Below are 21,739 nucleotides of genomic sequence, written 5' to 3'. Positions count from 1 at the left end.
TTCCATGAACTTCAGTAGGTGCTGCAGACTCTGAGCCCCTCCAAAAAGTTGTTCATAAATCCTTCAGACAACTGTGTAAGCCCATAAATGTTTTTATGTTACCTCTATTTCAAATGAAAAAAAAAGAATAAGTCCATTTCATTTATCCTGATACAGACATAAAGACTTGTATACAAAATTTAGCCTGGACTTGTTTAAAATATGCATTATTTACCCTTGGAGTTGTTTACAGTCTATTGGTCAAAGCCATATTTACACACTCAGATTTGACTTGATAACCCATAACGGCCCCTTGGGAAATGTTATGGTCTGCTGTAATGCAGAGTATTTAGGGACTGTTAAATATATGGATTATTGACACGATAGAGTGTAACAGCTCCTTTGGAGTTGTTACGCTCCATCATTTCCATGTGCACAAAGTTTGCTTGACAGAAACACTTCAGGAAGTTTTTGTAGAAAAGTGTTATCATTCATGTATAGTAATTTTTTTCCTAAATGAGAAAAACTCCATCGCCTTAGTATTTTCCTAAATAATAAAGCCCTGCAAAGCCACGGTATCAGCTTTATAACCTCATCTGTGGACCGTTTTTGAAGACTACAGATAGATATGGATCCAAATTTTATATCTGAAGTCTTTCAAATCTTCAGCTATCTGTAGGTTATTTTTGTAGATGGGATGCAGATACAAATTTTGTATTCTTTCAGGGCATTATAAATACCCAAAGGCCAACATCATATTATCAATATATTGTCTGATCAGTTTTGTTAATATAGCCATAATAATTGTAATGACAGAGCGAGTTCATACATCTTTTCTGTTCCACCCACAGATGGTTCAAAGTCTAGCACCAAGCCTGCGTTTTTACCAATTATTCTCTGAACTCAGTGACTACTAACTGACTGGCAAAGCTCTGTCTGAACAATATTTTTTTCAGACCCACTTCTCATCTTTTACTAGAATTAGTTATGACTGTGCCTAACTTCCAAACATGAGACACCAGAATAATAGTGCTAAGGAAACAGTCATATTATAGATTTTCATGAGCCATGATGAATCGTAAACATTTAGTTCAGATCTTCAAGAATTCACATATCTTGTTTGCTTTGGGATTTTAACAAAAAAACCATAAAGTTTTCTTTCCTTGTTTTGGCTAATTTCTACTAGAAGAATCTTTAATTAATTTTAATATTCATATTTTGGGCCAGTGAAGAAAAGGCCACACGGGTTGGGCACATGAACAGTGACAGACTTCCCTACTTCTTTTTGTTAAATCTTAACTCTATTAGTGCTTCCGAGATATATACTTTACAGTCAGGGTAAAAAATCTGTAGTAGAATCTAGTACAAATGACCAGTTTGGGGTATTTATGAAATTGTGGTAGTGCCTAGAGGGCCCCATGATGGATGAAGGTCGCACTAGACCTGGAGATGTACATAATGCCATGCTCCAAGGAGCTTGTTCTCTAAGGAGGCATACAAGGTGAAACAAACTTCCCTCTTTGGGATTTGTCTGTAAGAGAGAGAAAACACGCACTACCTGAAAGAACTGGTAGGATCTCACTCCACTACAAAGATTTGGGGGATTCATTCTAGCCATAGAGACAGCTGTGGGCTGTATGTCCTTGAAGGATGGAGGATTATTACATCCTTTGGTAATCCTGGTGCTCAGTAGGTAATCAATTTACAGCAGTTGAAGAGAGTAAATCTCCTTTACATGGAATTTTTGGGTCCTAGTAGATACCACACACATATTGTTTATCAGACAAGAATCCCTTTTCATGCTGTCTTTATCTCAGATAAATGATTATGGCTGTGGTAGATGCCTCTGCATGGAGAGGAAATAAAAATGAAAATGCCAGCAGTTATTTCCACTATCTTGCCACAAAGGGTCTTTAATATATGTTGTGAATTTGGTAATTTTATAAACTGTTTATGACACCAAATAACTATACATTGGGTTTTTTAAAACAGGGTGCCTAAAGTGTGGCTTCTGAGTCCATATCTAAGCACCTGTCTGTCTAAGTGGCCTGCTCTCAAAAGTGCTGAGCAACCACTGTCTCCAAATGAAACTACTCTGTGCTGAGCACTTTTGAATTCACTCCACCCTTTGCTTTAGGTATAAGAACATGAATTTAGGAGCCTACCTTTATAGCCCTAATGTAAGAAATCTTGGCTCTACTGTAAGTTGTAATAAAATAGCATTTGCAACTGCTGTCTTTCCATTTGCAATTTTAAGTGAATGGTTTATCTTGTCTACTTGCAAAGAAGTGCATACATTCACACCATATTTCCTTAATAATGTAGAAAGTGAAATAGTGACCCAAGGTAAAAATTTTCAGAAGCACTTGAGTGACTAGATGCTTAAGTCCCATTGAAAATGCGTTAGAACATTTTATCCCTGGGCACTAAAGTAGTATGTGTCCAAGAGGCACTAATACATTTTTCTGTAAAATATGGTAGATTTGCATCTTTCCCTAATGCATTTAAGAAATATCAATTGGTGTAATACTGTCCTCTTTTATTAGAATTGAAAAACACGTTGGACTTCATATATTTAGCATTGCAGCTTAAGGAAAGTTATTTTCTACAATTGATTGAGATATTCAATCAAGATATGATTAGTCATGAAATCAGTATCATTCTATAACAATAAGTGAAAGGAGTGTTGTGAAAAAATTGTTCAGAATCCTGGATGGGTACTTTAGACTTAACTTCCCATGTAGCATATAATACCCTGCAGGTTTCTTGTCATTTTTCTGAGAGGTACAGAGCATTCACAAATTGGGATGGTTGCTGTAGTAGGCACTTGGTTATCACAATCACTTGCAATTGCTTTCTAAATTAGTCAATTTCTAGGATAACAATAAACAATGGTTTATTTTATTTTATTTTATTTAGTTTTTAAAGGCCTGTTCAGGAATTAGATAAAATGATTGCAGTGTTACTAACATATACAGCAGTGCAGTGGCAAATTTGTCTAATGCAGTTCAAACTTTATCATGCAGAAATTAAAACTGGAACATCTTGCAAGGAGATGATCCCAGACTCTGTAACAGTCTTTTTCAAAAAGACTTCCATTATGGAAAAACAAGTCTGACTTTGAGCGACAACATACTGACATCCACACCAATTGTTGAAATGTTTGTAGGAATTGCATTGTAAAAAACACAGTTAGGATATGGATCTGTGTATAGGGAAAAATTTTGCCTCACCTCTCTGTGTATTCAATGTGGATGATGGTGCAAAATGTGGATTCATATCCCAGGGAGACTCAGAGTTCTGGTAGGGACATGCTAAATCAAACTTACAGGGCACCTGCATTGGCACCAGTACCAGCCTCTTGTTAGGAGTAAGGGAAGCTGATGGGCACAGAGACTTCAACTGATCCCATCCCCGCCCTGAGGGGAGGTGGTGCGGAAGCCCAAGTTAAGGTAGTTTGACTCCAGCTATGTAATCAGCATAGCCGCAATTGTGTATGTTAATTCAGCCTTCCATTGTAGTGTAGACCTGCCTTTAAATAATGCAGTATATACCTAACATACAGTATTTTTCCCTAAGTCTCAGATACACTTTCATAACTTCATGCATGCCATTTTGAATATGTCAAGCAAGGTGTGTGAAAATTATTTATATGAAACAGAATAAAATATATTTACACAAGCTGTTACAATGTTTGAATTTGACAGCATAAAAATAGTAAAAATTTCCTGACATGTTTGTCAATCACCAATATATGCAGCTGTTAGCACTCTGTACTTAACTACCACATATTCTGCATTGCACCTATGGAGAGTTTTGTTGTGCATCCATTATCATTTAAGTTAGCCTTATGGTTAATTGCCCTATTACCTGAATTGGTCTACAAAGTAGGTGGTGTGCATTTCTGCTCAGATCAATTAGATTGTAGTTCACGACCTAATCCCCAAAATTACACCTATGGAATATATGTGTGTGTGTGTGTGTGTGTGTGTGTGTGTGTAATTTAGCCAAAACTGAGTAAAAAAAATATATATCTATATCTATATGTATATATATTGCTCAGCTTTGGCTAAATATATAATATTACTGAGTGTTGGCTAAATTATTAAATACATACCTCAAAAGGAAAATGATGGAACTCATGGAAAGTCCAGGTCAGCAGAGATATGTCAAACCATTATAACAATGAAAATAGTCTATGTATGTAAGAAAAGAATGCACAGTGCACAGAACCTACATGATATACTACTGTATTATGTATGAAACTGCATATGATCCTGTAGAGTGTGTTGAAGTAAGCTTCTCTCTTAATCTTAGGTAAAATTGTTGAGTTTTTAGCAGCTATCGGTTTGCAGAAATCTACATTAAAATATACATTATTATATTGAGGAACAGAACAAATTTGCTTTCTTTGCATTTAATTGCGAGTATTTGCATTTGAATATAATACTTGTAATTGTTTGCCATCATGGTGTGTCAGGATGCTGGGAGAACATAACCACGTTGTTTTTATTTTTGATATCAGGGCTACTTGAAGGGCTATCAGGTTTAAGATCTCATTCATAATAGTTTAAAAAGGGGTATTTGTGTCCCTTTGCGATATCTGCTTTCTAGTACAAACACAAGGATACACAGGTCTTCCAGTCACCTGGGGTATTTTCTTTGGAAAAGATATAAAGCATTCTTTTATGTATACCATAGCTCTTAAATCTGAAGCATAAATAAATCCAAAACGGGCAGAGTTTGATCAAAGTAAATATTGAAAAATCTGCATATTTAATTAAATCAGCATTGACAGTTTTCTTGAAAGGAAGGTTGGTAAATTATTATATCCATTGTGGCTAGTGCCACTTGATCATAATAATATAGCCATCATATATTCTCACATGTAGCCCGTTTACAAAACTGTTCAAGAGAGTTCTCTGACATGTATCCAAACTTACTACAGGTTTTGTTTCACTTATTTATTTCATAAGGTAAGAAGGCTCCTTCTTTAGTACTCTGGGACAAGAATGTATTCATTCAGGTTAAAACGTTGAGCAGAGTAGAGAAATCACGTGGAGAATCCTACCACAAACTTTTCCCTCTCTGACCAGCTCATCTAAGAACTTTGGAATACATGCACACATTTTTTCACATTTATGTACCACGCCAGACATCCACAGGAAACCAATTCATACTACCATTCATCTTCATGCCCTTCCTATACACTCCTTAGGTAAATACCTAGGGCCAAATTGATTCCTAGAGTAAATCCATTGATTGCAATAGATCAAGTACAGCAAGGATGAGTTTGGGTTACCCTGCCTGATACCTTCCTACTGTACTTCCTAAAATCAAGATCTGTCTAACTTCTCAAGGAGTGTTTATAGGAAGATTAATTGAAATCACATTCTCTATTGTTGTAGTTTGTGTACTCCACGGCTTGTTTCTGGGCATAGCTCAAGGCCTATGCTAGTTTAGACATTTTGGTTCAAATAAATAAACATGTCAGCAGCTTAAATTGTCATTGAATCTTCCTGCATGTTGTGAAAAGAATGAGGTGCCAGTTACACAATATGAACAATGACTAGTTACTGGTCAAAGAAAGAGTTGGAACAGGGTTTAGAACAGGGCTACTGCCCCCATGGGGGACCTCCCTGGCTGTCCCATGGTGGGGGGCCCCAGGAATGGGGCTGCCACCCCTGCAGAGAACTTCCCCAACTGCCCCATGCCTGGGGGCACCAGGAACATGGCTGCTGCCCCTGCAGAGGACCTCTGCTGCTGCCCCACACCTTGGGGCACTAGGAACTGGGCAGCAAGCATGCTGATGCTCCTTCTGGCTCCCCTTGCTGTGGGGAGCCTAGAACTAGGCAGCAGCTGTACTGGTGTTCCTCCTGACTTGCCCAAGCTGTGGGAAGTCAGGAACCAGGTGGCAGCCGCGCCAGTGCTCCTCCCAGCTTCCTCGAGGTGTGGAAACCTGGGAACCAGGTGACAGTCATGCCCCAACAGCAGGGCCACCTGCTGGTTCCCTCTCCCACATGGCCAGAGAGCGCGTTTGAGTATGTGCTCTCTGGCTAGCAGCTGTGCCTGTGAAGGGAGCCTGAATACAGGGCAATTAGCCCCTTTGTTAAAATAAATCAGGATGCCTTCCTAGCGCCCGAAATGTGGGGCTGTCCAGGCCGGAATGGGAAGGATGGTCACCCTAAATATTCTTCAACATTTTCAAACATCATCTCTTCTATAGCGCTATTTAAATCCTAAAGAATGCCCAAATGGAAATGGTCCAGCCTACATCCTGAAAGTCTGCAGACAATCCACATTTTACTGTTATGGCCATGGCACTTAACATGTTGCAAATCCTTCTGGAAGAAAGACTAGCAAGACATTTAACATTCGGGATCTTTCATTTGCTGATCTTCATTAACAGGGGAAGCACTGAACTCGTGACTTGAAAAGTGCCCCTCTTTCTCTCCTTTCCCCGTTCCCAAAGTGATCTAATGTGCTGAAGAGGAATGGACACTTATGTCTATGATTAAGGCTGTGTTGACAATGTCACTTCCTTGAGCTGGTTATGAACCCTGTAGCTTATTTGCATAATCACAAAAACCTCACCGAGGTCCCCATTGTAAATTGCTAAGGAACAATTTCCAATGTGTAGCTATTTTCACCCACATTTTTCTTTTCTTGTCTTATAAATTTAGTTCAGCATACATTTACATGCTTATTCCCTTTTATTTCTAAAGTGCAGGAACACTGTTTACTGTATTTCAGATGCCAGTGTGGATAGATGCCATCACTGGAAGGATATGCCTTAGAACTGTAGACACAGTGAGTCACTGACACATCATGTACTATATAAATTCCTGTTCTGTCAAGGGTTTTGAAGGTTGCCAAAATATAGTTAGTTGCCAGCTCCTTGCCAGAATTCTGTTCCTACCTTCATGCCAATCAGTCTTTTTGGATGTTCATGAATAAGATTAGGCTGGCTTGATGTATTCCTCCTTGCAAGGGATTCTCCTTTGTCAAGGGATTGCCTGCATGCCATTTTTTGCATACATCCCATGTTCTAGTCTTCATTAGAAGCAACTAATTCACACTATATTGCTGCTAAATATCTTATTAATGAAGTACCTTTGAACTCCTTCCCTCCTTTCAATCCCCTCTCCCCAAAACCTACAAATGCAGGCAATATATTGTCCTGACAAGTTTTACTTCCTTTTCTATTTTTATTTTACCTTATTGGGGACTGGAGGCCAGTTACAGTTAATAGTTTTCATTGCTGAAAGAAACTGCTCCAGTAACTCTTATAAACCAAAAAAATCTTAGTTTGTTCATAGTGGTTCTACAATATACAGAATGGGGAACTTGAGCTGCTCCCAACACAAAAATGTCATACCATGTATCATAGTATTTTATTGCAGTCAGTAGCTTATCAAATACAGCAATTGTGTACATAAAAAGAAGCCATATGTCTACCCAGCAAGGTTATTTCAAAACAACAAATAACAGCCATTATTTTGAAATAAATTGGCAACCATCTACACAATACAACCTCTGTTTTGAAATAGCAGTTGGCTTAGTTCGAAATAGGTAAACCTCATTCCATGAGGAATAGTGCCTATTTTGGAATAGCTATTTTGAAATAGGGGCTGTGTAGACAGGGGATAAAACCTATTTTGAAATAAGCAATAATGTGTTTCAACATAGGCTCTATTGTGTGTAGACACTCTATTTTGAAATAGCTGACCGTAATTTTGAAATGCATTTTGTATGTAGCAGTGTTATTTTGAAATAAGACTTCCAGAAAAATCTTTTCCAGAATATCTGATTTTGAAATAACACTACCGTGTAGACATAGCCAAATAGAAAATGAGTTTGAGGAATATAGGTCATTTGCTCAGTTTATTAAGCTATTTCCTTTTGTCTCCGTATACATCTCCTTTCTACAGTTACCTGGCAGTGTCTTGTGGGGAGCTCAGAATCTAGTTTTAAAAAGGAATATACCCTAATATTCCTATTCAGGACAGCATTTCGGTCTTTCATTAAGGGGTGTCCAGTATAGGGGATGGGCTTGAACATGTTAATGTGCTTTCCTAAATCAGGGTCTATATTAGATCACCCTCATGCTGTTGTGGGAGCATTACACTTGTGGCATTAGGAATCAGCCTGGTATCTGACTTGCACCACATGCAGTTCTGATATATGTACAAGGGTTTAAGTTTATCACTCTCTTATTAGCTACATCAGTGGCTATTATCCAAGATGATCAGAGATGGAATGCCATCCTCTGGGTGAGCCTATGCCTCCAAATTGCCAGAAGCTGGGAAGGAGTGACAGAGAACAGATCACTTGAATGTCTCTGTTCATTTCCTCTGAATCATCTGGCAACTGGACGCTCCTAAAATACAGAATATTGGGCTGCTGGGGCCATTGGTCTGATCCCATATGGCCATTCTTATGTAACATAAAAATGATACTTTTTACCTCGCTGTAATATTAACCTCATTGTACTAGCTGGAATGTTTTCGTATTCCAAGAATGCTGTGTTTTGTTGAGCTGACACTGTACTGCAACCTAGGAATATCCTGCGCTTTTGCCATCCTATCTCTCTCCCTCTCCTCTGCTGCTCACCCCTGCTGTGTTTTTGCTGGGACTATTCTAAATACTGTTGTCTCAGCAACAATATAAATCTCACCCCATTGCTGTTGTATGCAAGATCTTCATTAATTAAGATAAAGCACACTTTTAAGGTAGAATTTACATTAAAAACCTAACAGGATACAAAGAGATTCTTTATAAAAAATTGCTGCTGTACTGCATGTGTGCTTTATATATTGTGGCATTCTAACCTGCTTTAAATCTGCCTCATTTCAAAGGCACAATTAAGTTGTATGCCAAACATCTTTCTAAATAAGATGCACAATTTATACGGTGTTACTTTTGGTTTGTGTGGGGTGTCACATGCAGAGGGAGGTGACTGAAAAGGAAGTGAAAACGGACTAAAGGCTGGGCTCTGGGCAGTATAAAACTAGATGTGGTTCCTCCCATCGCCATCTCATTTAAGACAAGACACAAAGAAGTAAGCATAGCAAACAATAGGAAGGGAGCAAGATAGTATCAATAATGAGACCACACAATTAGATAGGCTAGAAATGGGCACAACTTGATGGTTCATGAATTATTTCAGGTATGTTGCCATTCCAGTGCTCCAAATGGAGATGAAGGTTGGCATGACTGTAATGTTGGGGCAGAGTTGCCTTGCTGCGTCTGATCACTGGGAAGGAGCTGCCTGGTGTCTGGCACCCCATGGCTACGTCTACACGTGAAGCCTACAATGAAGTAGCTTATTTCGATGTAGCGACATCGAAATAGGCTATTTCGATGAATAACGTCTATACGTCCTCCAGGGCTGGCAACGTCGACGTTCAACATCAACGTCGTGCAGCACCACATTGAAACAGGTGCTGTGAGAGAACGTCTACATGCCAAAGTAGCACACATCGAAATAAGGGTGCCAGGAACAGCTGCAGACAGGGTCACAGGGCGGACTCAACAGCAAGCCACTCCCTTAAAGGGCCCCTCCCAGACACAGTTGCACTAAACAACACAAGATCCACAGAGCTGACAACTGGTTGCAGACCCTGTGCATGCAGCATGGATCCCCAGCTGCAGCAGCAGCAGCCAGAAGCCCTGGGCTAAGGGCTGCTGCACACGGTGACCATAGAGCCCCACAGGGGCTGGAGAGAGAGCGTCTCTCAACCCCTCAGCTGATGGCCGCCATGGCGGACCCCGCTATTTCGATGTTGCGGGACGCGGATCGGCTACACGTGCCCTACTTCGATGTTCAACTTCGAAGTAGGGCGCTATTCCCATCCCCTCATGGGGTTAGCAGCTTCGACGTCTCGCCGCCTAACGTCGATGTTAACATCGAAATAGCGCCCAACACGTGTAGCTGTGACGGGTGCTATTTCGAAGTTAGTGGCGCTACTTCGAAGTAGCGTGCACGTGTAGACACGGCTTATATGTGTGAGAATTGCAACTCCTGGTCTGAGGTAACCAAGACAGAAACATTGCTGGGCCTATTCTTTCAGCAAAGTCCCCTCACCAGACCTACCTCATAGCACGTATGTCTGGGGATGGACAAATGAGGCTCTTTCTTTCTTTCTAGCACACAGGGTCTTCTTTCTATCTTTCTATAAGCACAGGGTCTGTGTGTCTACCTTTATATTTAATATATGTTTCAGGTTTAGTGGAAGTATTTTTCTCTTCTTCAAATTAGCTGAGGAGTAAGAATTAGCTAAAGGAGATGGATTCAGTGATCAGCACAATGCATGCAAATTAAAAAAGCCCTCTCCTCCTTTGTGTGAATTAATGATTTTCAGGCTGCTTTTTATAAACTAGTTTTTCAGAAGTCATTCATAAAGCCTGACATAAAAGATTTTTAAAGGTAACTAAATGGGATGGAGTCAAGTTTTAAAATCATCTACTGGGGCTGTTGCAGGGGATATTAAATATTGATTTATCTTGTGGGGTAAGAATCATGCTAAAGGCTTACAGTCAGGTCAGTTCATCTGGAATACAAACTGCATAGCTGCATTTAGTACAATGGCAACATGACTGGAAGTGCAGGGGTGAGCACTTCATCTAAATCAGCTGACTACAAATGTTCAATTGAAAAAAACTAGCATTTCAGACTGAACTCTTCTGAAACGTTTCATGTTGTTTACATTGAAATTTGCCCCATTTAGTCAACCCAGGCTGTATCATAACCCACAATTCTGAGTCATGCTGCAAATAACAAAAATCCACGCTTCAAGATTGTTCCAAATTGTAAGTGTTTAATACCCCAAAACCTCCTGAAAACTCGATGCAAATCTTTCAAGTAATCTGGCATATAACACTGTAAGCAATTTTCTGCTACTTGCTACTGCCTTTGGCCAAGCTTTTAGTCATAAAAAAAAATCTGGCACAGATTGGACTTAACCAGAGAAAACTGATTATGCTCCCTTTTCAGACACAAGTAGTTGCCAGCTAGTGGTATTGGCGAATAGATTTTTCAGTCTGTATATGTTCATATGGCCATAGCAGGATAGCCCTTTGTCCAAGAGTGACATCGAAACAGTAGTCCCTAGAAAATGTTAAAGTTATATTTGCTTTTTTATGTATTGTTTTGTTTAAACATGCTCAATTGAAAACTGCAAAGGCATAATGTTCCAGGACTGAAAAAAATACATTAAATATATGAGAGTGTAGCTGATGGAGCACTGGACAAAAACTCAGGAAATATGGGTTCCAATTCTCACCTTTGCCGCAGGGCTCCAGAATGACTTAGGGCTGGTACCTTCTTGAGTCTGTGACTCGGCTTTCTGTCTGTAGAATGGGGGTAATTGTAGAATCACAGAATACTAGAACTGGAAGGGATCTCAGGAGGTCATCACATCCAGTCCCCTGCCCACACAGCAGGACCAAGCATCATCTATATAATCTCTGTTAGATATTTATCCAGACTGTTCTCATGTATCTCCAGTGATGGAGATTCTACAACCACCGCAGGCAATTTATTCCAGTACTTAACCACCCCAACAGTTAGGAATTTTTTCCTAATTTTCAACCTAAACATTCCTTATTGCAATTTAAGCCCATTGATACAGACATACTTAGTAAAGCACTTTGAGGACTACTGATGAAGAAATAGGTATTATTATATTAAATTCAAAAGAAGAAAATACCCCTTGTTACAACCAGAGGACAGTCATCCCCTCTGCTGCAAAACATGGGAAAAAATTAAGTAGCACATATTCCATCTAAATATGGCTGATAAGCATAGATGGGAGTAGGAAAGGAACTATCTGCAGAGATGACAGAATTCCTTCTACTTGCATAGTCTGCCCCACCCCTGATAGAGGCTATGTCTACACTAGAGGGTTTTGTCCAGATTCCCAAGGCATTCTGTTCACAGTAAATCAACAGAACACAGCAGTTTTGTCAACAGTCTTATCCCACTCCCCATGAGGCATAATGCCTCTGTCGATAGAGATTTGTTGACAGAAAGCCAGTCTGGACAGTCAGGGGTCCCTCTGTCAACAGACAGACTTCTGGGACACCAGGCAGCCCTGTCTGCTGTACTTCTGGTCGGCCATTTTGCCAATAGAGTGGCTGTGCAGTCCATCACACTCACTTGACAAAGTGGATCACTCTTGCGATCCCTTGGCAGTTTGGATGCGATCCGTCGACAGAAGTTTTGTCGGAAGGTATCTTCCAACAAAAACTTCTGATGACAAATCCCTGTAATCTAGACATAGCCAGAGAAACTGAGTAGCAAATACAACAAGAAGTCCTGTGGCACATTATAGACTAACAGATATTTTGGAGCATATGTTTTTGTGAGCAAAGACCTCCTTCATCAGATGAAGCAGGTCTTCACCCACGAAAGCTTATGCTCCAAAATATCTGTTAGTCTATAACGTGCCACAGGACTTGCTGTTTTTGAAGATACAGACTAACTCAGGTACCTCTCTGATACTTGTCAGAGTAGCAAATGTCTTCACCATGAATAAGGCATTTTATCTCAGTGCAGGGAATCATATTGGCTTTTGTATATACATTGTGTGTGTATGCACATGTTCATGAAATAATTTTGAAATCAAAAGTACAGATATGTGTGCAAGATTCCATACAGCCCTATGCTGAAGGCCATCACTCAAGTGCTACCTAAATACTCATAACAGGTCTTAAGTGGACGTCAAGATGCAGAGTAGGCTGTGTACTGTTCCCCTGTGTGAGAGGGAATTTCACCTTTACAGACCATAATTTGGTACAATATTTCATAATGTCAATAATTATTTTAAAATACTTATATAATGAACAACTGATGTCAGATTAAAGGTTTAGTTGCTGTTTTTCTTGAGCACCAGAGCCAAAGCCCTTTGAAACCAATAGAAAGACTCTCACTGTTGTAGCTAGATTTGAATCAGGCAGTGTGTGTCTAAGTTTGTGTGAATCTTCTCTCCTTTCGGGCTGTCAGGTTAGCTTTAATTTAATCCATTTCAGCATTTTAAGAGAAGAACAATACTTTTTTATATTCTACACCCCTTGCACATTGCAAGGAAATTAGGCTTCAGAGTTTAGGTCTTTAGCCAAATGTGTAAGGGGATACTGACCCATGAGAGTAAGAACCAGAAAAATGGAAATTTAAGTGCATCTTCTTTGTCTTTTTCTGAAAGGTGAGAGGTGGGATGATTTTTTTTTGAAATCACTAGTGTGCTTTTTCAGCTATTTTTACCCCAGGTAGAGATTTTAGAAATGTGATCTACAAGAAGATTAAGTCTGGTCTCATCCAAATTATTAACTTTATGTATGGTCATAGTTCCACTGATTTCAATGACAACACTTAGGTCTTTAGTTTTGTGCTGTTCTTGTCTGGAAGAAAGCTTATGCATATTTATACAGGAGAGGCTCCAAACTGTTTGGCTTAAAGTAGTTGAGGACCTTCACCTGACTTCCTCTTGAAAGGCAGGATGAATAACAAAAACTAGAAAAACTGTCTTTATTAACCACAGGTAAACAGACTCACCACCTCATAATCTTTTTTGTTTAAGGTTCACTATGAGATTTGTCTTGCAATGTGGTCAGTGCTGTGGTCCTGATTCAGCGAAGAATTTCAGCACATGCTTCTTATTAACAATGTCAGTAGCCTTACAGAGTTTAATAAGAGTGTTGTGGATTCTTAAGTGGATCAGGGTCAGAGCGCTCAGCATCTGGCAGGATCAAAGCCTGTAAGAGGCTGTAGGTTTTGGAAGCCTTAGAGTTCATTTCTTGTTGTATTAAAATTAAAGAAGAGAGCTAGTTGAAGGGTACATCTACTGCACAGGCATTATGTATATCATACTTGATGTGATAACGTTGCATGCACTAATCTTGCCTTCCTGACACAAAGAGTAAGCAGCACACTTTCTTGAGGTTGAAATAATCAGAGGCAAACATGGCAGTGATGCAGATACAAGAGGTAAGACACAGCATAATGATGTTACTATCATTGTTCCATTGTCATCCATCCTCATTCTTTTGTGATGTTTGGGTTTTTTGTTTTTTGGTTTTTTTTTGTGTCTGAGTATAACAAAGGATGCCTGAGAATAAACGGAATAAGATGCTCCAGAAAAAAAAATTAACAATTAGATAAGAAAAATTACAAACTCAGAAAAAATTAAACAACCACCCTCACCTATCCATACACTCATGGTCAATTTGTAAACTGTACACAGAAGTCAGTTTAGAATGATATACATCTGTATTTTGAAAGTTCAGGTTGAGTTCTGTCTGAGATAACGTTGGATAGACCTCAGTTCCTTTCTGCAAGTGTGCTTCAGCATTGTTTACTTTAATGCAAATATAGTCATAGAGTTTTAATTTAGCAATACTTGCATTCTCCTTTTTATAATAAACATGCAGAAATCACAGTGACATTTGCAATGAAAAACACATCGGATGTGTCTACACTCGCCGGCTACTTCGAAGTAGCCGGCACAACATCAAAATAGCATGCGTCGCGTCTACATGCGCTGTGTGCTATTTCGATGTTGAAATCGACATTAGGCGGTGAGACGTCGAAATTAGTGTTCCCATCCGAAGATGGGAATAGCGCCCTACTTCGACGTTCAATGTCAAAGTAGGGCATGTATAGACGATCCGCGTCCTGCTACTTCGAAATAGCGGGGTCCTCCATGGCGGCCATCAGCTGAGGGGTTGAGAGACACTCTGTCCAGCCCCTGCAGGGCTCTACGGTCACCGCGTGCAGCAACCCTTAGCCCAGGGCTTCTGGCTGCTGCTGCAGCTGGGGGTCTGTGCTGCGTGCTCAGGTTCTGCAGCCGGTTGTCGGCTCTGTGAATCTTGTGCTGTGCAGGGCAAGTGTGTCTGGGAGGGGCCCTGTAAGGGAGCAGCTTGGGTCTTTGCTGGCCCCTTATTTCAACGGGGAGTGCTTGTGTGTGTGGACGCTCCACATTTCCTTCCGGGGCAGCTCCTTTCGATGTCCCCCATCGCTACTTCGACATTAAACATCGATGGCACCGGCCCTGGAGGATGTGTAGACGATATGCATCAAAGTAGCCTATTTCAATGTCCTTACTTCAAAATAGGCTACTTCGATGTAGTGTGCTAGTGTAGACGTAGCCATCAACTCCAGTTCTGTTTGAGCTTTTTACTATGGGTTAGACTATTTTGTTGTTGTTGTTGTTTTCAGAGTCAATTTGCCCTTTCTTTTGTTCAACTATTACAATTATTGTCAAAGTCTAATGTAGGAAAAGCATATTTATCATACGTTGCCCAGTGGTTACTGCATCATGGAGGCTGTTTTTATTATAGCTTCCTCTGTGATGTTGTATTGCATAATGAAACATCCTTTCATAACAAAGATGATCACCTTGGTAGAATTAAAATAACTGTAAGAAAATCAGGTCTGAATGTCTGAGCCTTTGGAAAGTTTAAAATCTCAAATTTACCCTATGCATTTTGTATATGCACTGTTATAAGACTATGCCATACTGGTTCTTGAGATGTGGGACTATTGGTACATATGTACTGTCTAAATTTCTGTAAATGTGTCCATTTTCAGACTGCTTTGGAAGGCAGCTAATTTTGCTTTGTGCAGTTGTGGTCAGCAGTATACCACAGAAAAACTGATATTGGCGACTCCTTTCTTGTCAGATAGTCGAATGGTTTTATTCTTTCTTACATTAAGGTGGTTACTTGCTAAAGATGTGTTTCCTTGTGTTTCACTTTAAATATTCAGCCTGAAATACTTACACAGTGCTTTGCGTGAGAGAGATATTGAGTCCAGTTTTTTGAGCATAGTAATGGAGGTCAAAGTTTTGAGTTCCACCTTCCTGTGATTCTAAGAATGACCAGATTTTCAGCGAAATTCAGTCATAGGCATATGTGGAAAGTCGAAGGCCTTTTGGCTCCAATTCAACAAAGCTTATTCTGTGAATTGTGTAGAGTTGGCACCAGCCTCTTCCCAGTAAGGGGCTGCTCACATTCATCACAAAGACCTGCTTCCTCCATGATCCCACTCCACAGCCAGGAAGAAAAGGCAGACAGTGCAGGGTATTCACTGGTCACAGTCAAGAAGTGCTCCTTGGGTGGGGGACCAGGCTCTGGAGCCAGCAGATACTTGGGCGAGCAGCAGCTGTGGAAGGTGGAGCCCAGGAGCCCAGACCACAGTGGATCAGTCAGGCCAGATGGGGTTATGAGTGGGGGCTGCTCTTGGGTCCTCTGGCCTTACTTCCCCACTGATGCTGGAGCTGGGTGCTTGGCCAGCAACTGCTGCTCTCTCTGTTCTGCCTACACAGCTGGGTGGTTGGAGACCATTAGCTACTATGGCATGGGTAGGGGAACTAAGGACATTTTGTAGTGGCTATTACACCCAAAATCCTTTCTTCTGGAACTCTAGCTCTCTACAGGAATATGGGCTTTCAGCTGCGGTGAGTTAATGGAGATACTCCAGTAGCAGAAGTGGTAAAGGTCTGTGCTGCCATGCTGAAGGTCCTAGGTTTGTAGTCTGCTGGTGGGCCATGTAGGACTCAGTACATAGCTGTGCTGGACATATAGGCTGTGGCCACACTTGGCCAAAACTTTGAAATGGCCATGCAAATGGCTATTTCGAAGATTATTAAAGAAGAGCTGAAATGAATATTCAGCGCCTCATTAGCATTAGCACACTTCCGGCCACAGCGCTTCGAAAGCGCTGCTTTCGAATGCACGTGGCAGAAATAAGGGGATTATGAAATGTGCGGGGTCCTTTCGAAAAGAACCCCCGTATAGCTGTGCCGAGCCGCGCGCATTTGAAAGCAGCGCTTTCAAAGCTCCATAGCTGGAAGCATTCTAATGCTTGGCCATTTTGAAGTTTTGGCCAAGTGTGGCCACAGCCTATATGTAGTGATTGATTTGCTGTCAAACAGTTCATGTCCAGTAGTATAGCAAATAAAGTCAAAAAGAAGTAGAACTATTCGGTTATTTACTGAAGAATGTGTGCTCTATCATTGTTGGTTGAAAATAATATGATAGCGTGTACATGTCTAGGTTTAAAAGAAAATGTGTTTTCTAAAATGATACATTCAGATTCTTCATTGTTACAATTTACATAGGGTTAGCCTATATAATTTATCATTGCTCCATTAAATCCAGTATTGTGCCTCTAGCAGTAGCCAACATTTGATACTGCAGAAACAAATTAGCCTCCCTCCCCAAACTGCACTAAGGCCCATGATCTACTGATGTTGGGTTGTGAAGTGAGGGCGGGAGGCAGCAGCAAAGAAAAGGAGGGGGAATATCTGCTTGACCACTGCCAAGGAATAACTTTCACCCTGGAGTTGGAGCATCAATAGTCTGCATTTTACCTTATATTATTACAAATATTATTAATGGCCATACAACTATTTAGCCCTTTTAAAAGCCAGTGACATCTCAGTCTTTGAGCTCCTTTTGGCCCTCAGTGAATTCTACTGCTTTGGTGTGTAAATTGTTAATTCTTCTTGTTTGCTTTATATTTATTAGCCATTAATTGAATTGATTATTCTTCTGTTCTCTGGGACTAATCGGTTTTCATTAATTCAGGCAGAAGTCATCTGTTTATTTTTTTTAATAAAAATTCAGTCATGTTTCAGCTGAACTGTATAATTTTACAGTAGAATACTGTGTGAATTTGTTGCTGAAACAAAGAGTTAATCAGAAAGTGTGCGGATACTGCCATGCATCATGCCTTTGTGCATGAATAAAAAGTTGGAAACCGCATAAAAGCAGTAGTTGGGTTACCACACAACTGGATATGCTTAAGTCTGAACGCTTCATAACTCTAACTACTGGGGAGTTGCAAACTTATAAATAACCTTGCAATTGGTTAAAACCTTATTAAAACCATATGAACAAAGATATAAGGCATTTGGTTAAGGGGGTTCAGTAAATGCAGTAATCCTGTTGAAAGTACTCTCTGAGGTAGATCCATATTTTAGGAGTGCTTGTAAGTGCTACAATAGTTAAGGCTCTTTCAGTCCATTTTTAATAAGTAGCAGGGGAAGGCTTAACTCAGACAATGCTGTCAAGATGGAAATATTCAAGTTGCAGATCTTTTTAAAATAATTAAATATATTCTGTGTTATTTTTAAAGGTGATCTGAAAAGCAATTAAATCTAGGAATTCAAAAATATGTATTGAATGTCACTGGTAACCAAACTATAGAAGGACTTCACTTTCACGCTCCTTTCATGTTTTCTCATTCTGATCTCTTCATTCACATCCACCCCAAGAATGATGGAGGCTTCTTAGTATTCTCATCCACAGGACACTTTAAAATCATGAGTTATATCCTCCAATCACACAATTTACTTGAAATTCAATGTATTTTTTAAAATAAACTGTGAACTGTTTATATTTGTCTTCTGTTTTTTGAAACTTTAATGTTCATGTTTCCATGCCATTTTTCAACAGCGACATAGGCAAGAAACTTAGCTTGCATTATATTAAAAAAAGTGAGATTTGTGTATTGTTTACCTGACTACAGGAGCTGGGGCTTTAAGAGACCCAAATATAGTTAGACTTGCAGTAAAATAATGAACGCTGGTGATATTGGATTCCTACTCCCCTTTGCTGCACCAATATGTGTCATGTTGTCACATTCTGGCTAGGGCTACACTGTAACATAGCTCGAAGAAACTTGCACAGTTTGTGGTGCCCAAACTGCCTAAGTTATTTCAAGGCATTTTATTTTGAACCCAGAGCCAGCGACACTGCATCGGGGTTTGAAATAAGTGCTTATTTTGAACTTCCCGCTAACTCTTGTATGATGAGGGTTAGCGGGAACAAAACACCATGCTTGAAACAGCCTTGCTATTTTAAGCGCTGTGTTTGGTTGTGCAATTTCTATTTCAGGATACAAACCTGAGTGCTTAATGGACATTGTGGAAACCTTGAAGGAGAAAACTAAAGTAAGGCTTTAGGTGGAGATATACTCCATTTCCCTGTGAGTCTGACCTTTGGGAGGATTGCCTTCATATTGTTAAGTTACTGGGATTTGATATTTTATCTTGTCAAATCAGTTTAAAGTCACACAAACTTGGAGTTCATTCATCCAACCTGTACATCAAGCATACTGAAACTTTTAGCAAAATGGCACAGTTATTAAAGTGCTCACGATTAACTAGTATTACAGTTTTGCTGTAATTTTTTCTCAGCTTTTCTCATGCATGTGCGAATATATTTACAATCACTAAATCGTTAAATGCCTCCTGCCTCCTGCCACAGGGTGATATGACACCTTGTAATTTTAGCCATTCAAAATATTCATGAGAAAATCCTAAACTTGGGACAAACATTGCAAAAAGGTTTGTGAACCTGGGACAGATTTATGGTTCCTATTGCGAAACCATGAGAAATTCTACGATTCTTCAGTGCTTCCACCTATAAGTAGGCCAAAATTGATGGGTTTGGTTAAGTCCTACTTGGAGTTTGCTCACAACTGGAAATCAAAGCAAACCACATGAATTAAAACTGGAAAAAGGTTCAAATGGATCACTGTGAACTAGTGCCACCAAGTTTTTTCTGAGTTCTACATCTACTTCTATATCGGGGATTTTGATTTTTCTGACTACAGATTGATAGTAGGAATCTTTATAATAGTTCAGATACTATGCCGTCAAATAATGCCACATCCTAACATCCATTTTGTGTTTTTAAGATAGAATTCCAGTTGGTAGAATGAACCTATTTAAAAAGAGCTATATGAATGGTTTATAAAAGATGTGTTTTAAAATTAACTAGAGTCTCCACAATAGATTTGATAATGTGTTAATATCACTTTCAGGTTTTCTGGAGCAATTTCTCCTTTGATGTTTTGTGGTGATTTGCAGGCAGTCACCACATGGGTTGTAAAATTATGAGTGCTATGGGGCTTTTCCAGTTTTAGCCCTAACAATATATCACTTTTAGTCCTATCATTACCATGTTTATCCTAAACTGCTAAACCTTTAAATGTTTATTCACTTTGCCTATGCAAGAAATCCAGAAGTTGTGTGCCTCTAGGCCAATGGGATCATTATTGTAAAATTAATGGTTGACGTTCCCACCCCAAAATCTAAAAACTTTAAAGATAAGGCTGAAAGTCAATTTGTAATGATCCTTGCTGTGCCAAAACATTGCAAAAGATTCTAAGCAAAGGGTGATTTCACTTTCTAGTCCTTGCTGTTAAAAAGTCAGAGAAACATGAGGGTACGTTAGGGGGAATTTGTACCTTGACCTTTGCAGGATGAAAGGAGCACTTGTGAGTTCTCCCAGAACAATGTTTCCTAATTCACAGGCACAATGGAGTGGTTGGTTGGAAGAACAAAGTGTCAGTTTGAGCTCTGAATTGCTTTGTTGTTGTCCATATAAGTCACATTCTGAGGAGACTATAGGATTTTGCTGAGGTGCCTGGGGGGTTATTCTCACAACTCCTATTAGCATTAATGGAATAGTGTGAATGAATCCCTCTGAGTTTTCCTGAAAATTTCCCCTTTGATGTTTGGAACACGGGTGGGGTATTTTTGTTTGTTTTTTGTTCCTTTTTGCTGTTTTTTATGTTTCACTGTAAGTAAACAGAGTAGATCTCAAATAATAAATAAGCCACTAAAGAATTATTTGAGACATTTTATATGAAATAACCTAATTGTAATGTATTTTGTATGGAAATATGTGATAATATTTGTAGCATATTAAAATGGCAACTAAAATACTATCCTCAGATATGCTCCTTAGGCATAAGTTCTGTGGCTTCTATGAATGACCCACATTAATTCAGACTCTAGCAATTGGCTCTTTAAATAATCATTGGTAACTGCTGCCAAGTTAAACTGTTGCAACAAAGAATGTTACATCATTGTCCAGCCATGTCTACTTAAATAAAATGTATTTGTTTGGGGGAAAAAAGAGAATTTGAACAAACCCTTTCACACAAGGATCAACTAGTATGCCATTTTCCAGTTTAGTCTGAACACACATTTCAGATGTGGAAAAAGTGAGCATGTTGAAATAATTTGAGGCATGGGTATAGTCTGATCAGTGTTGGTAATCCAGAAGGGAGGGGTGCCCAGTGTATTATTACAGTGCATATATTGTTTTTCAAGAGATGGATGCAATCAGTCATCTTCTCGCATCTGGTTTGAAAAAAACTTGTCTCGCTGGCAAGTAAACTGTTATTTAAGTACACAATCCACTGCACTACTGAAACAGTTTTGCCAAACTTGTCCAAGTATTCTCACAAGCTTAAAGATGGTATAAATATCATTTATAGCAAGTCGTTTACTTCAGACTATATAGAATGCCTTCCTGTTCCCCTGATCTAAGTGTCCCAGTTTACATTATGGCCTTTATTGCTTCTGTTTGATGGAATGATCAGTAAAAATTTAATGACACTATAAAATAATAAAAATGTCATTAATTTACCACGGATCTTGGATGCAGTGGTTGTAAAGTTACATTAATAAACAGAATATTTTTTACAACAAAAAGCATTGTTACGTGGGAACATATAAATAACACACATAAATTTGAGAGCAATTTTACTGTTAGCAGACACATTATTATGGAATAGCCAATAAGTGTATAAAACATAGTATATAAAATTTTATGAAAATATAGTGTGCACATCAAAAATTCAGCTTTTATCTAAGTGCAGAGAAAAGCCATTATTGTGCGCTTACTGTTTCATTGCTGTTCTTCCAGAAGATCACAATTTTATATTTGTTTTTAGTAATTT

At 39.3% G+C, this 21,739-nt stretch overlaps 1 protein-coding gene across 10 annotated transcripts in view; it reads left to right on the top strand.

Annotated features, from left to right (window-relative positions):
• Window positions 1-21,739, top strand: part of SOX6 (SRY-box transcription factor 6) — a 515,133-nt gene that overhangs the window by 443,842 nt on the left and 49,552 nt on the right. The window lies entirely within an intron of this gene.

This window comes from Carettochelys insculpta, chromosome 6, assembly GCF_033958435.1.
Source record: "Carettochelys insculpta isolate YL-2023 chromosome 6, ASM3395843v1, whole genome shotgun sequence".
In the NCBI taxonomy this organism is placed as follows: domain Eukaryota; kingdom Metazoa; phylum Chordata; order Testudines; family Carettochelyidae; genus Carettochelys; species Carettochelys insculpta.
The sequence above is the reverse complement of the archived record's forward strand: the minus strand, read 5'-3'. Positions and strand labels throughout refer to the sequence as shown.